We start from the raw sequence: 17,376 nt of genomic DNA, 5'->3' as shown, positions 1-17,376 counted from the left end.
TTTATAAACCATATAGGGCTCTATGCATTTTCATGCTATGTTCTTATTCTCGTATATGGGACTAAGTTGCAGAGAACCTGTGATGTCCCCTGTTACCTAAAATCTCAGGATTCTACACATTCTCCTTCCTTGGCATAATGTCCTAAGGCTTATCCATGTTGCAGTTTAAAGTACAGTTTTATTCCTTTCTCTGGCTGAATAATATTCTATTGTGTGGGCTATCACACTGTGTTGATGTACATATCTGTAGATGATCTGTTGATGAGAGAGTGGGTCATTTCCACATTTTAGGTGTTGTGAATATGACTGCCATGATCATTGCTGCTCAAAGGTCTGTCCAAGCCCTTATCTCTGTGTTGTATATAATCAAAGCAGAGTTCTTGGATCAAATGTTATTATTCATTTATAAGACACCAAGACTATTCTCCATGAGGTAGTATAATTCTCTGTTCTTAGCTGCAGTGCACAAATATCTATGTTTTTTAAAATGTGGTTCACATTTTTTTGTTTTGTGTAGTCATTGTCCCGGTGGGTACGAAGTGACATCTTGTGGTTTTGAGTGTTACTTCCTCAGTGTTTCCTAAAGCCTCGTTATAATGCAGACTGCGTTTGAAAGGTTATTGAGCAACAAAACCAAGCAGGTCTTAAAGTAACCTCACTCTTGCTTAAACTGCAAACAGGAGCAAAACCAAGCAAGTGATTTCAGGTAAATATGTGTGTTAGCCAGAGGCAAGACTCAACCTCAGTGAAGCATAAGAAGCCAGATCACAGGAGATCATGTGACTCTAGACTTTTATACCAGGTCCCCAGCCCTCCAAGACAGAACTTGAGTAACTGAAGTTTCTTCATTTTGCTCCCATGTTTTCCTAATAGAGCTGACTGACGTGTCAACACGGGAACATAGACCTTTATCTTTCAGTCCAGTACTTCCCTGTTTGCACAGTGCATCTTTTTCAAATAAATTCTTCAACATTTTAGAGTTTTCTTTTACAGTGATTAGCAAACTGAATGTTATGTCATGTGCTTATGGCCATTTGTAAACATTCTTTGGAGAAATGTCTAATCCAGTGTTTTGCCCATTTTGAAATTGAGTTGTCTATGGTGAATTGTAGAGGTTCTTTGTTTAAGATAACCTTTTTAAATTTGTTTAGTCTTAAATCACATATGTAATTTACAGTACTCTTCACCCATTCTTGGGTTGCCTATCTATACTCTTTTTATTAATCCTTTGGTGCACAAAAGTTCTTAATTTTACAGAGTGGATTTTATCTATTTATTCACTCATGTTGATATTTTGGTATCATATTCAAGAAATAATCCCTACTTGAAGTCCAAATTAGGTAAAACAGAGACCAGGTTAGCCCCAGGTTAGCCTGTGGCAATTAAGGTCTGCTTTACTTCCTGCAGAGAGGATCTGTGTCTTATTGGTGAAATTATTAAGGCCATTCCATGTAGTTAAAAGGAAGGTTTATTTAGTGGGTAACTTACAAATGAAGGGATAGGTAGGTCGCGGGGTCTGGGGAAGGTGTATCGCAGTCCAGTGGTGTTCTCTGGAGCTCTGCTCGGTCAACCTCTACCTTCCAGGGTTCAGGAACAGAGAGAGAGATGGCCCATCCCAATCTCGGGTCTCCAGGGTCCTCCCTTGGCCCTGCCTTGTAGGCGTGACAGTTGCCAAAGCCTCAATAGGGGTTGGAACTTCCAGATTAAAGCTGGAATGGCTGCCCACTAGTGTCTGGTTAGGGGTAGGGTTAGGCAGTGAAAAGCCAAGTAAATATACATGTAATTCACACTGTTTATTCACTTGGACATATCAGTGTTTGCGAAATTCACAGGTGTCTTTCAAAGCTCCTATACATTTTCAGCCACTTTAAAATCTATTCACAGAGGAAACAAGGGCTTAAACCCACTGGCCTGCCATTTTGCTGGGTTGTTAAGGTTTTGGAAACTGACTTATGTCATTGTGCAGTAATCGGTAACTAGTAAGTATTACAGATTGTGGGAGGTCACATGCTAAAGACGTTCATTACAAGGCTTAGCATATTGTAGGACCTTAATGAAGGTAACTGCTGTTTGGATTTTATCACACTGAAGTAAAACTTCATAGATGATGGCAGCCTGTGTCTTACCAAAAGCTTCTTGAGAACTCTGGAAGAATGTTGGAGAAAGAGGAGACCGTCCTCTGTGTCTATTCGCAGCCAATAGGAATGTACAAATGCCATCAGTCCTAAGCCACCTAGGGCTGGAGTAACACTGAGGCAGAGACTAACTTTGTATTCTTGCAGATTCTTCTAGCTTGGCACGTGGCTATGGCCAGACCAGAAATGATGGCTCCCATTTGTCTGGTGGAAAACTTCAAGGAGCAGCTGTCTGTGAACCAGAAAGCCATCGAGATCCTGGACACGATTTCGCAGCCAGTGGTCGTCGTGGCTATTGTTGGATTGTATCGGACAGGGAAGTCCTACCTGATGAACCGTCTGGCAGGACAGAATCACGGTGAGAAGCATGCTGGGTACCAGCCAAAGGTTTGACTGTCTTTGTCACCTGATCTTAATTCTTATTCCCAGTTAGAACAAAGGAAAGCCAAACTCCTGTCAGCAAAGCCATCCTCTCATGCTAATGTGCATGACTGATTACTGCTCTATAATAATTGGTTCCTGCATTCTTTCCTTCCATTCCACTAAGGGAAATCTGTCCTAGGAGGCCTGGAGACAGGGCCTCTCTGATGCCCTAAGGATTGGGATCCTGTGTGTCAGTCTCTGGTCTCATACAGCAGGCTTCCTTTTTCAATAAAATATTTCTATGAGGATAGAAAGGTCTTTGACTACTTGAGACTTTAAAAATCATGGGTAGGGCTGTATAGATGGTCTAGTGGTTAAGAGTACTTGCTGCTCTTAGACAGGATTTGGTTCCAAGCACCCACGTGGTGACTCAAAATTCTCTCTAACTCCAGCTCTTAAAGGATCTGATGCTTTTATTTGGCTTTTATGGGCAGCAGGCATGCACACGGTGCACTTACATACATGTAGGCAAAATCTGATATTCATAAAACAAAATAAATATATCTTAAAAATTATTTATTAAGAAATAAATAAATCTTGAAAAAACTTTAAAATAGGACTTTATATCCTTTTATAGCTGCACTTTTGTTTCTTTAATAACTTTGAACACAAAAACTATTATAATAAATTTCTTTTTCTAGTTTTTCCTTTTTCTTCTTGCATGTCTCTGACTTGGAAACCATACCAGTTCCCACAATTTGTAAAAAACACTTTTTTTTGAGACAGTCTTGTTGGTTGGCCTGGTTCCAGCTATATAGTCCCAGCTGGTCTCAGACTAATGGCAATTCTCCTGCCTCTGTCTCCTGCCTACAGGGATTACAGGTGTGTACAACAGTGGCTGGCTCAAAACACTCTCACTGCAGCTACCAGGGAGCTCCATGTTTTCTGACTCCTGGATGCTTCTTTGTTTGCTTTTGGAGCCCTGGGTGACCTCATTCTCGTGTTAAATGTCCCCTCTAGCTTGAAACAGAGGACTATAAACTAAGGCACTTTTGAGGAAAGATGAAGCTCCATTTTGAGTGTTGAGATTCAGAGCACTGCCACTTCTACTGTTCATATCTGCTTCTCGTGGGCACTGTCCTCTGCTTTGCCTTTTCATGGCTGTGTCCAAACACCCGGGAGAAGGACTTAATGGGGACGCGCTTCTGTCAACAGTTTCTGAGATTCCACTCCAGTCATTGGGTTCATCAATCCAGGGACCATAGTGAGATCACAGAGGCAGCTGCGTGGGAGACAGGTAGCAGAGGCTGAGGAAGGGATTGGGGACCGAGTTACAACTTCCAATATCACTCCTCTGCCTACCTTATCCTTCATCGAGGCTTCAACTCCTAAAATCTTCAGAATCCCTCAAAAATGGTGCTGGCTGCTGGGCACTTACATATCAGCACACAAGCTGGGGCGTTGCCATTTTAACACATGAGACCTCTGGGCACCGATGTGTAACTAGAGTTTTTCTGCCTTGCCCACAGTCAGGACAAATCTTTGTCACCCACCAGTCCCACAGCTGCTCAGACCCAACCAAGTAAACACAGAGACTTATATTGCTTACAGACTGTATGGTCGTGGCAGGCTTCTTGCTAACTGTTCTTATATCTTAAATTAATCCATTTCCATAAATCTATACCTTGCCACTTGGCTTGTGACTTACCAGCATCTTCACATGCTGCTTGTCATGGCGGCGGCTGGCAGTGACTCCTTCTGCCTTCCTGTTCTTTCTTTTCTCCTCTCTGTTAGTCCTGCCTATACTTCCTGCCTAGCCACTGGCCAATCAGTATTTTATTTATTGACCAATCAGAGTAATTTGACATACAGACCATCCCACAGCACAGCACGGATGTTTTAGCACATGAGCCTTCCAGGCATTTTAGCATGGAGCTATCTGTGCAGAACGTTCACACACCGACCCTGACTCCTCACCCCTTCCCTCAGGCTTCCCTCTGGGCTCCACGGTGCAGTCTGAAACCCAGGGTATCTGGATGTGGTGTTTGCCACATCCCACCAAGCCAAAGCACACCCTGGTCCTCCTGGACACCGAGGGTCTGGGGGATGTGGAAAAGGTAGGCTGAGGCTCAGGCTGGCCCTTACGACCCCTTGTTATCTAACTGATTGATCTATTCACGAATAGATCTAATAGTTCTACAGACTGAGCGACAGCGGGTGAGATGAACATTGATCTGTTTAGATTTCACACAGATAAGGTCAGCTCTGTTTTTATTCTTATTTTGTTTTGCTTTGTTTTTTGAGACAGGGTTTCTCTGTGTAGCTTTGGAGCCTATTCTAGGACTTGCTGTGTAGACCAGGCTAGTCTAGAATTCATAGAGATCCACCTGCCTCTGCCTCCCCAATACTAGGATTAAAGGCGTGCACCACCACTGCCCGGTGGTAAGATGTATTATATTAGGCAAAATGTGCCTTTATTTCTTGCCATTTGGGTGAATGATTTGATTCAATCCAGTAAAAGTTTATTTAGCAGTTAAATTCCTGGATTCTAGGCATAGTAGTTAGATATTAGGAACAAAATAAAGGTTTGATCTTCCAAGACCCTCCTAGTTTCACTGAGGATCCTACCTGTGTGTACTCTGATGTAGTCCAGTAACTGGAAAGAAGCAGGATGGAGAGAGGATGAGCTGTCATGGAGCAGCCTCTGACCTCTGAACTCCAGGGAAGCTGGGATGGGAACTTTTGAGCTAGCCTTTGTTGGGTCAAGGGTACTGAGTCTTCATCTCTCCTGCCTACCCATCACTGGAAGTCTGCTCTGGAAATCTTTGTCATTCAAAGTGCTGGCATTTGAGAGCTGTTACCCATCAGCACTCCCACAGCTAGATGAAGAAGGTCTTCCATTTTGGAATGTGACCCAGGTACCACAGTGCTACTTCTACTAAGAGCAATTAGGTGGATGGATGCTTTGATGAGAAGGTGGATGACATCAGCCCATCTCAGTGGGTTACTTCTGACTTGTCTTCTGAGATACCAAGTATACATTTTGGAAATGGGGTTAAGGAGTTAGGTTTACATTTAAAAAAAAATATTTTTATTGTGTGTCTTCCTGTGGTATATGCATGTGAGTACAGACATTCTTGGTGTTTAGAGGCCTTGGATTCCCTGGTGCTAGAGTTACAGAAAGTGAGATGCAGCCTGATGTGGATGTTGGGAACCAAACTGAGGCCCTCTGGAAGAGCAGCAAATGTTTTTTTACCACTGAGCTGTCTGTCCAACTCCTTGGGTTCACTTTTTTTTTTTTTTTTAATGGTGAAACTTATTCTGGAAGTTCTTGAGAAAGCTGACTCTGTAGGTTCAGTGAAGGTACATGTTTGTCCCACAGTAACTGATTAATATGAATTTGGCTTTCTCAGCTCAAATAAGGGAGCTGAGTGATTAAAAAAAATTATTGTTGTTGTATTTGAAATGTTATGTGACACATGTGTGTGTGTTCTTGTGTATGCATGTGCGTGTGTGTGTGCGTGCCTGTGTGTGTGTGTGTGTGTGTGTGTGTGTGTGTGTGTGGGCACATGCTACAACTCCATCCACCTTTATGTAGGCTCTGAGATTGAAATAAACTGTAGGGCTTTCGCAGTAAGAGCCTTTTCACCCTGTGTCATCTTGCCGGCTGATTCATCCTTTATTCCTTCCCTTAGTTTAGACACATGAGAGCAGTGCCTAAATGCCCATGTTTTCCATTTCACTCCAGAGAGGCATTAGTAACACTGCATTTCTGTATTTGGCTCATGTCATTTAGTACACTGCTCTAAGGTTTATATATGCTGTTTTCAATGACAGGCTTTCTTTCCTTTTTAAATGCTGTCTTCATGTTCTACCTCGTCTTTACCCACTCGGTCACTGAGAAGCATTTATATCCGTTCAACATTTTGACTATTCTGAATAATGGTGCAAGAGACACGGATTAGCCTGGCTCTTGAGGATTGTCCTCACTCCTCTGGGTTTGCACTGTCTTATCTACTTTCTGTTTCTGTAACCAAATAACTGACAAAAAACAAACAGACAAAAACAAAAAAACAAAATCTGACTCAGAGGAGAAGGGGTTTGTTCTGACAGCTCCAGGAGATTCAGCCCATCAACACAAGCAGCAGGAACATGAGGCACTTGGTCACATTTCATCTACAACTGTGAAGCAGAGGAGTGAAGTCCTGTGTTCATTCTCTTCCTCCTTTTCCTTCAGCTGGAGACCCAGCCAATGGAGCAGTACCACTCATGTTCAGGACAAGTCTCCCAGGCAATGTAATCTAGATAACAGTTCATACAAATGCCCAGAGATTTGTTTCCATGGTGATTTAAAGTTCCATTAAGTCAACAATATAGATTAACCATTCCTTATGCATAGAAATGAGATCTGGATCATACAGAGCTTCTATTTTTATTATTCTAGAAAACATTTTGGACTGTTTGGGATTTCATGCTGGAGCTGAAGTTAGATGGAGAAGTCATCACGGAGGACCAGTACCTGGAGAATGCACTGAAGCTGATCCCAGGTATAGGGAATGCTGGGGTGGGGGGCTGGGAAGGGCTGGGATCTGCTGAGCTGCTCCCATCCTCTGTGGGGTCCTTTCGTATTTGCAGTGGGATGGAGATCTGCAGGAACGTTGATAGGTCATTTGCTGATTATGCCTGGGAACTGGTGTTTAATTTCTGTTGAGAAAAGTAGAGCCTAGAGCACAGCAAAATTACTCAAAGCCAAGTTCTTTACAGTTGTACTTTAGCATCTGGAGTATAAAGCTTCTAAACTTTTCCAAGTTTAATTTGTATTGCCTGTTTTTGTGCCTTCCTTCCTTTAAGATATAGTTGGCTACATAATTCTTACTCATAAATTTATCATACATAGCCCATATGAAAATATATTTCTCATTGTTCTACATTATTCTTCTCATGGAGGAACAAGGTTGTTTTTAATGCTAGATTGGTTATGTTGTCTGCAAAACAGCTATGTTCTAAGTAAACTGACAGATGTGTCTTTTTAGTCTATGCCTTCTCAGTATCCATCATAATTCATCACAACAGTCTATTTTTATTCATGTCACAGTGTCAGGATCAGTGATATTAACCGTCTATAAACTATTTGTATGGACATTATTATCCCGAGTGTGAAGCTGATGAAGCCTTGTGAGGAATAGCAATTCTGATTTGTTCACTGCTTTCATTTTTCTGTCTTTGCTGTCTGAAAACATTAAGAACATAGTAGGTGGGAAAGCAGCCTGTGAAACCAGTACTCACAGTCCTAAAGCTACATCTGAAAAGAAAAGTATCCAGCCCAGGACACCCCAAGACCAAATTCTCAGCACAAAAGAGATTTATTTGCTTCAGAATGACAATGGGCAATTATAAGAGACAAAGACAGGAGACAGAGGATGAGTGAGAAGGGGAAGGGAACAAGGGGGAGGGGACAAAGGACTGCCTCTGGATAGAGGGGAGACAGACATGGCCCACAGACAAATGGCGGTTTATAAAGGTAAAAGGGAAACCCTGTGTTAGGATGAGGTGTTTAATTTTAATTAGGCATGTTAATTAGGTGGCCAAAAGGGGGCTTTAGATTGTTGGACTTGAATGCTTTTTGATAGCTGGACCTTGGTATTCAGTCTCAGGAGGAGGAAATGGCCAAATAAGGGAATAGACCTTGGTGGCTAGCTTTAAGAGTGTAATCTGAGGTTCTTTAGCAAGGCAGAGGGAATGGGGGAAGGGCAAGGCCTGCCAGAGCCATGCTCACCACCCTGGCAGAGTGCCTTCACTATAATCTTCTATTATTGTTTATTTAAACAAGATATCACAATTTAGCCCTTAGCTGGCCTGGCTAGCCTGCGATTCAGTTTCTCCTCCCTATGCCTCCCATGCGCTGGGATTAAAGGTGTATGCTACCACCCAGCTCTCCTTTCCTTTCTGTAGGGCCCTGCCCCCCCCCCCCCCCCCCCCCCCCCCCCCCCCGTTTTGGGTAGCTGTTGCCTTGCTTGCTGACCTTGACCAGATGTCCTCCCTATGCTGATTCCCTGCTGGTTTCCTTCTTCCTGAATGCTCACCAGAGGTTCCTTGTTTGTGTATCCTGCATTTGGTGTAAACAGCTTAGATGCAGGAATGTAGAACATTGGTAGCGAACTTCTGCCCTCCAGGATTCTCCCACTGTGCTGTAAGCCTGTATTTAAGGTTTCCTCCCTCCTTCAATAAATGGCATTCCGGCATTCAGGTGGAGAAAATGACCTGCTGTCTCTTGTCTCTATTTTTAATCCACAGCCCCTGGCTCAGACATGGTGAACGGGTGGTGGTAGCATGGGTGCTACCGCAACACCTTTCCTTTGTTCTTTTCTCTTCTTTCCTTTCTTTCTTTCTTTCTTTCTTTCTTTCTTTCTTTCTTTCTTTCTTTCTTTCTTTCTTTCTTCCTTCCTTCCTTCCTTCCTTCCTTCCTTCCTTCCTTCCTTCCTTCCTTTCCTTCCTTCCTTCCTTCCTTCCTTCCTTCCTTCCTTCCTTCCTTCCTTCTCTTCTTTCTTTCTTTCTTTCTTTCTTTCTTTCTTTCTTTCTTTCTTTCTTTCTCTCTACAATTTTGGTTTATTTGTTTGTTTGCTTTTCTTTTTCTTTTTGAGATCAAGGTCTCACAGTGTAGACTTTGCTAGCCTGAAATGCCTTATATAGACATGGTAGCTTCAAACTCATCAAAATCCTTTTCATAATTTTTGATATAAAGGTTAACAGCATTTTATTTTCCTTCTTGAGCATTTGTAACTGGATGAGTTAGAACACATGTAGGTACTAAGGCGGTTACTTCAGTGAAGCAGATGGCACATCTATCATCTCATATTGTTAGTTTTCATGAAATGAACAGTCAAAATGGATTCAATAAAAATCCCTAATTCATGAGTTGGGGAGATGACTTGGTGCTTAAAGCACGTGTCACCCAAGTGTGAGGACTGGAGGTATGATCTCCAGAACTTACATAAATGTGGGGTGGGTATGATAGTCTACCTCCAATCCATTGCACAGGCTGAGGACACAGAATAGCACTGGAGCATGCTGGCTAGCCAGACTGGCTGTATTGGAGAGTTCCAGTTTGACATGAGAAATCCTGCTTCATTGACAAGGTGGAGACTGGTTGAAGAGGACTCCTAAAGACAGCATCTGGCTTTCCCATGCAGACACATGCATGTGTCCTCTCACACACATATACCCAGACACAGGCAAACATGCATACATACACCACACATATCCACATGAGAGAAAGGGAGAAAATCCCCAGTATGGCAGTTTCCTGAAGTACTGTCTGAATGTTGCACATAAGATCTCTACACTCACATATCCTCCATATGTTCAGAGTCCCACCTTCCCTCCCCAGCTGTGAGGAACACTTTTGTTTTCGATGAGTGTATATTTGGAATTCACAAAAAATGAATTCTTTTAGCGTCAAAGTAATTTTCCTTCAGTAACCATGGCATCGTTCTTAGAATTGCCACTGTTGCTGTTTCTAGTACTCTATTACCCTTTACTTGTAGCTTCTCTTTTTGAGTCGCACAGCTCCTTTGCTCCAAAGAATGACGGGGCCAGAAATCACATTCAGCCTTTTGCTGTTCAGGCAACAGGACACACAACTACAGTATGCTTGCTGCCATGTTCAGGTTGTGGATTTCAGCCATAAGCTCTTCCAGTGGAGTCAAGTGTCTCCTGAAATATTTCACCAGATTTCTACCAAGTACAAATGTGGTGATATTTTAATTGTGCTGAAATGTGATTTTATTTGTATGTTAATAAATAAAGTTTACCTGGAGATCAGAGGTCATTAGCGAGCCAGGAACAGAAGTCAGGTGGTGATAGCCCATGCCCTTAATCTGATCACATGGCAGGCAGAGTCTCTGTGTAGTCAGGGATACAGCCAAGTGTGGTGACATGAACCTTTAATCTCAGTACTAACCATAGAGACCAGGAGTTCTGTATAGACAGGCAGTGATGAGGAAGTCATGTGGCTGGGTTTAGAGCCAATGAGAATGCAGGACAGAAAGGCAATAAAAAGACAAGTCACACAGGGAGAAGCTCTTTTCCTGGGGAAGCGACGCTGGCCAGGTGTTAAGATCAGGTGGTCTTGGCTCTTCGCTAGTGCTCTGATCTCTTTGGCTTTAACTCTGTATTTGACTCTGTGTTTCTTATTTAATAAGACCATTTAGAATTTCGTCTACATACAAACTTGGTATACTTTTGACATGCAAAGAAGTGTTGCATGTTTATGGTAAAGAGACCTGTGAGTGCAGAACCCTTCACATAGACAAGAGCCTCCATCATTTGCTCTCTGCTCTGAGACTATTCCCCTTGCTTTCTGTTTCCCCCGACACTAGGCAACCATCCCAGAGTCCAAGCATCCAATTTGCCCAGGGAGTGCATCCGACATTTCTTTCCTAAACGGAAATGTTTTGTCTTCGACTGGCCAACGAATGACAAAGAACTCTTACAAAAAATTGAGACTATCTCAGAAGACCAACTGGAGCCTAAGTTCCAGGAACAAACGAGGGCTTTTGTTTCTTACATCTTCACCTATGCAAAGATCAAGACCCTCAGAGAGGGAATTGAGGTCACTGGGAACTGTGAGTTTTTTTTTCATTTTTTTAAAAACATACTTCTGTATAGAGTAGTATATGTTGAACTTATTAGCATGTGTATGTTTTTTTAATTATCTATAATATGATAATATTCTGGTGTCCCTTCTCTGAAAAATCTATATGATTTATAATTAATTGTAGATTACAAATCCTTCTTTTGGAATGCAGACTTCATCACTAGTATCTATTGCTATAACATACCTATATAAAATTTACAACTGATAACAAAGTCACCAGTGAAAAGGTAGTTAATTAACTATAAAATCAGTGTTTAAAGCACTAAAGCTGATATATTCTATTTTCATGGGGGATGTCTTATATATTAATTGTTCTTTAGAATGACAATGTGAAATGTAATTTGGAAATTTAAATAGTACCAACATAAATGCTAGTGTTTAAACTGTGCTAATACACACATTTAAGAAATAATATGAAATATTTTCCTTGTTATACAATCTGTTTTCCTTTAAAGATTTAAATACAAAATTGGATTTTTTTATAGGCAGATTAATTTATTAGGTGAAGATTGATATCAATTTTTAACATTGTGAAGTAGAAAACCACAAAAACAAAGAAACAATACAAAAAAGAAATTGCTGGCTTGCTGAAGGAGGTGTGTGTGTGTGTGTGTGTGTGTGTGTGTATGAGTGTGCATGTGTAGCTGTCTGAGATTTAGAAATGTAACCTTAAAATCTTGGATCCCATTCACTTATAACTTCATATTTATCTCCTAAAACTCCTGGCTCGTGAAGGACTGGGGACTCTGGTGACGACCTACGTGGATACCATCAGCAGTGGAGCTGTGCCTTGTTTGGATGATGCGGTGACAACTCTGGCCCAGCGTGAGAACTCAGCAGCTGTGCAGAAGGCAGCTGACCACTACAGTGTGCAGATGGCCCAGCGACTGAGGCTCCCCACAGACACGCTCCAGGCGCTGCTGGGTGTGCACACAGCCTGTGAAGAGGAAGCCAGTGCTCTCAGTCAGGAATAAGTCAAGTTTTCTGATTTTTGACTTATTTCAATTCTTACATCACAATACTCTTCTCATGAGATATAGTCAAACTGACTTTCTACTGGGTTCTTTGAAAGTTTCTCTGTTCTTCCCATTTGGTCACATCTCTGTACATTTTCCTTGCTGGAATCCATAGCAAATAAGGGGATTTGTGCAGAAGAATGAAGAGACCCCTGTGAAATACTGCCGGAGAGCTGACTCAGCTTTGGAGGCTCTAACAGAAAGTATGTCAGCCTCCATGTTTTCCATGCTGGAGGTCACTCTAGAGAAGACTGAGCATGACTATTGGTGGGTGTCCATGAAAGGGGTGAAGGAGAAGAGCTGGGAGCACAGGGCAGGGGTGAGGGTGAGGAGCAGAGAGCACAGGACAGGGGTGAGGGTGAGGAGCAGGGAGCTTTGAGGAGAGCATAAGGAAGAATCTGTGAGCATGTTGCACCACCTGAAAGGAATAATAAAGCCTGAGGAAGTCCCTTAGCTCCTTTTCAGTGCTGGGGATCAAACTCAGGGCCTTGCAATGCTGTCCAAACATCTCACTCCAGATCAACCTTTCATGTGTGTGTATGTGTATGTGCATGTGTGTGCAGGTGTCTAATTGTCTTGAATGAAACTCTGACTGTGCAGTTAGACAAGGCTTAGAACAGGGCAGCAGGGTTCAGAGTGCATAAGATGCCACAGAGTGTGGTGTGGAGATGGTGCATATCCCGGACAATAGAAGTGGTTAAGATTTCTGAGCAGCGCCGGGCGGTGGTGGCGCACGCCTTTAATCCCAGCACTCGGGAGGCAGAGCCAGGCGGATCTCTGTGAGTTCGAGGCCAGCCTGGGCTACCAAGTGAGCTCCAGGAAAGGCGCAAAGCTACACAGAGAAACCCTGTCTTGAAAAACCAAAAAAAAAAAAAAAAAAAAAAAAAAAGATTTCTGAGCAGGTGGTATGATTCAATTTTTTTTTTTTTTTTTGCTACTATGTCTCTTGCAGAGAAAGACTTGGAGACCACCAAAATGGTGATTAGCATTTCTGCCTGGCCCTGGCAGAAGGCCTGTCTACATGCAGTCTGATTACAGAAAGATTTCAAAACAGTGCCATAAAAGGCTATCTTGAAAGGCAACAAGAAGGGCAGTGCGTCTGGGGATCTGACCTATACGGGTTCTCCCTCCACACTGAACACACTTCCAGCCTTGCAGGATTGCTGCCAAAGCCGGCCCCTGAAAAGGCATTTCCTGGGGTGTAACTCTGGTGGAAACCGAAAGCAGCTGAGCCTCTTCTGTAACTGGGGCATTTCTAGGAACTCGGTTGCTTCTTGTGTTAGCAAAACAGGAAAGTGGTTTCTTTTCAGCTCTAAAGAGGTTTGCAACTACAAAATTAAAGCACAAAGGCAATTAAACCCCTTAGCCCAGTTGCAGTTTTCTTGTTTTTTAAAAACTGTCTGTCTCTCTCATGATGTGTGTGTCCGTGTCTGTGTGAGTGCTTGTCTGTGTGTGTAAGGGAAGGTCGTGTGTGCCACGTTGCTGTGGAGGTCCCTGCTCCCCATGTTGTTTGTTACAAGGTGTACAAGCTGGCCCGCAGGTTTCTGGGTATTGTTCTGTCTCTGCCACTTGCCTTGCCACACTAGCACTGAGACAGCATATGCACGATACAGCATGAGCTTTCATGTGGATTCTGGGGGTTCACACTCAGGCACTCACGCTTGAATGGCAAGGGCTCTACAGACCGAGTCATGTTTCCACACCCCAGTGTACATTTGTGGAACCTATTTAGAAACCACATTTTCCCACTGGCAATATCCTTTTCACAGTCTAGAACAGCTTCTTTTCGTGGCCAGGGGTTTTGGCTGGGAACTTCACCAAAGTCTCACAATGGTCAATGTGTCCCTTCAATGTCTGCTGTCTCCACCACCCTCCATGGTGCCTGTCTCCACAGGGCTTCCGAAACCAGGGGAGCTGTGTTATTTTCAACTGTCTGTGCTCTCCCACAGCCTCCCTGTCACCTGTCATAGAACAGCCACGGGAAAACACAGTAAAAAGGCAAAATCAGAAGCTCTTTATTTTAAGACATATCCTGAAAATTCTTGATAAAAAAGGTTGTACTAGTGTTTATAAAATCTCCTGACATATCTTAGGAGCAGGGTGGGGGGCATAAATAAGAATATAAAAACTAGAAGAGACCTAAAAATGGAAGAAGAGAAACAGCAGAGAAAGAAGAACCAGGCCCTAAAATATTCTGTGAACAAGGGGACTGGGCCACTCAGGACGCCAGGAATAAGATGGAGCAAAAGGCTGAGTGTAGTCTCAGACACGTATGCTGAGGATGTTCTGTCTTTGCTGTTTGTTGTGTTTTGATTTCCTACAGATGAGGGATGCTGGGGAAATACACAAGGGCTAGATGCCTAAGGAAGAGGGATGCTGGGGGAATATACAGAGGTAATGATCTAGATGTCAAAAGGAGGCCCCTGTTCTGACTTGTTTGCAATGTGGAGTAAAACTTTACAACTGATCATGGCTGCCACCCACCTTGCAGGTAAACCACCTCTGTGTTTCCGAGTCTGCAGTCATTTTCCATGTCTCTTTGATCATCTTCTCTGCAGGCCCATAAATAGCAAACTCAGAACACTCTGTGAGGGGAGCTGAGATTACATCGTGAAGCTCATCAGGTTCATTGAAAATTGTAGCACTTTCTTTTTATTTTAAAAAATACTTTTATTGAAAAAAAATTTCCATACAACATATTCTGATCAAGATTTCCTGTTCCCCAATTCCTCCCAGCTCCTGCCCATCTCCCCACCCACCAACCCATGACTTTTCTTCCTGTTTTTAGAAAACAAACAAAAGCAAGCAAGCAAAAACAAACAAACAAACAAACAAACCATAATAAGCACACACTCCCTATAAAAACATAAAATCAGAAACAATAATAAACAAAAAGTCCAGTCAGTTAAAAAAAGCTCACACAAAGCAGTATCAGACAAAAAGCACAAAGACACCATTGGGTTTGTTTGTGTTGACCATCTACTGCTAAGCATGGGGCCTACCCTTACTTGTGGTTTGTATTCACTGGAGAAAACTGATTTTTCCTTTACAAGTGGGTGTCAAGTGCAGATAGCTTCTTGGTGGGGGTGGGGACCAGTGTCCACTGCCCCATCTCACTACTGTGACCCTGTCTGGCTTGAACCCGTGCAGGCCTTGTTAGTGCTGCCATGGTCTCTGCGAGTTTCTATGTGTGTCACTCCTGCTGTGTCTGGAGGATACTGAGTCCTTGGAGTCATCCATCATCTCTGGGTCTTACACTTTTCCCGCTTCTTCTTCCACATAGCTCCCTGAACCCCGAGGTGAGGGGTTTGATGAAGACATCCATGTAGTACTGAGGGTTCCAAAGTCTCTTGCTCTCTACATTGTCCAGTTGTGGGACTCTGTGTCAGTTTCCATCTACTGTAAGAGAAAGCTTCTCTTATATGGATTGAACAAAGCCCTGAACCATGGGTATTGCAGTATGTCATAAGGAACCATCTTACTTCTATGTTTGTTTCGTAGAGAGATAGTATTTGGTTTTCCATGAATGCTGTGGTGAATTAGTTTCTTCTATCATGAGCTAAAACTGCAGCTTGATTCTAAGGACACATGACTTCCAAAATAGTCCCACACGTAGGGTAGCCTTGACCTCTCCCCACTTTAGGAGGATGTCTCACTGTGGGGACGCATGTTGACCTTGCAATAGTGTAGAAGATAAGAGACTGGGTGCCACTTGTTATCTGGGGAGGAGTCCCAGGTTTAATTTAAACTTCAAGTGAGCTCATAGACATTCAGCTCAGACATCTTATTTCTGACGTGAGAGCTTTGGGGTCCTCAGGAATTTAGCACAGTGACCCCAGTTAACCCCCTCTCTGATGTTCTCTACTTTATAAATATTGCATTTGTGCATGAATAAGGAAAGCCACTGTTTTCTGGAAAACTCATAGTACGTAAAACCCTAATTATAGACGTTTACTATTTCAGGGAAATATTTTTACAGGAACTTCTTTTTAAAAAGTGTTTTAAAACTATTTATTTATTCTTATATTTTATGTAAGAGTGCCCTGTGTGCATGTACACCTGTGTGCCAGAAGAGGGAATAGATCCCATTATAGATGGTTGTGTTCTACGATGCAGTTGCTGGAAATTGAACTCAGGACTCCTGGAAGAGCAGCCAATGCTCTTAGCAGTGAGCCATCTATCTCTCCAGCCCCACACTAAGGAAAGACACGCCCATACAAACACTGGAAGTACACAGAACACCAAAGAGACAAGGCCAGAAAAGAGACTCCCGACAGCCTATCATAGTTAAAGTACACACAACAAAGAGAGTGCACCGTAAGCTGCAAGAGAATAAACACAAGTCACATAGGAAGGAAAATCCACTAGAGTAATGGCTGATTTCTCAGTGGAGACTTTGGAAGTTTTGAAAGCCAGAAGAGCTTGGAGCAAGGCATTCTAAGTCCTAAAAGGCCATAAGTTTTAAGAAAAAACAAAACAAAAACAAAAGCAAAATAAACCCAGAGTTGTTGAGGTAACTCAGTGGTAAAGCCATGTGCTACAAAAGCCTGGTTTGAACCCAGAACATGTGTAAAGGAGGAAAGAGAAAACCTTCTGTACCAGGTTGTCCTGTGACCCCAGAAGGCATGCCACCTCTCCCTCCCTCCCTCCCCTTAGCTGTCCTGTCCTTCTTTCCTGGCTGATTGGCTGGAGAGCAGGTGTGAGAACCGAAATCCCAGGAGAGCAACACTGAAAGCAGAACCTCCCAACAGCCTCAGCATTGGAAGGAAGTGATCGCTGTGTGTCCTGTCATGACTCTGTGGCCTTCTGTGGTCCTGACCTTGTCAATCACTTCCAGAATCCTGTAATACAGAGTGGAGGAATGGAGTAAGTGCCTCCACAATGTTTATCCTTGGAGTCTGCAGAGGAGGTGAAAGTCACATTCAGGAACCTGTATCAACAGGTGTTGGGTGTCTAGAGTTGCCTGCTGATTATCATCCCTTCCATTCCTCACTGGGCCCTGAGGAAAAGCTCACTAAGAATTGCGATAGATTTTCATTAGTTTCTTGTAATAAAGACTCATTTATTTAATGTGATACCAGTTTTAGCAAAAACTGTTAAATATAAGGACTTGGAAAATTCAACTGACTATAAGGAGGTCAGAGTTGAGTTTCATTCTCCCAATTATGAGGAAATGTTGATATAGTGAAAAAGTCATTATCTGGGA

General features: G+C 42.8%; 1 pseudogene across 1 annotated transcript in view; it reads left to right on the top strand.

The window, feature by feature from the left end:
• The first annotated feature begins 365 nt into the window (after positions 1 to 365).
• Positions 366 to 17,376, top strand: part of LOC102921470 (guanylate-binding protein 6-like) — a 31,012-nt pseudogene continuing 14,001 nt past the window's right edge. Inside the window, exons 1-7 of the transcript XR_013042633.1 lie at positions 366 to 706; positions 2,283 to 2,522; positions 4,427 to 4,615; positions 6,943 to 7,045; positions 10,877 to 11,122; positions 11,890 to 12,193; positions 15,454 to 15,469. The product of XR_013042633.1 is annotated as a guanylate-binding protein 6-like (transcript). The remainder of the gene's footprint in view (positions 707 to 2,282; positions 2,523 to 4,426; positions 4,616 to 6,942; positions 7,046 to 10,876; positions 11,123 to 11,889; positions 12,194 to 15,453; positions 15,470 to 17,376) is intronic.

This window comes from Peromyscus maniculatus, chromosome 10 (assembly GCF_049852395.1).
Source record: "Peromyscus maniculatus bairdii isolate BWxNUB_F1_BW_parent chromosome 10, HU_Pman_BW_mat_3.1, whole genome shotgun sequence".
NCBI lineage: Eukaryota > Metazoa > Chordata > Mammalia > Rodentia > Cricetidae > Peromyscus > Peromyscus maniculatus.
The sequence above is the reverse complement of the archived record's forward strand: the minus strand, read 5'-3'. Positions and strand labels throughout refer to the sequence as shown.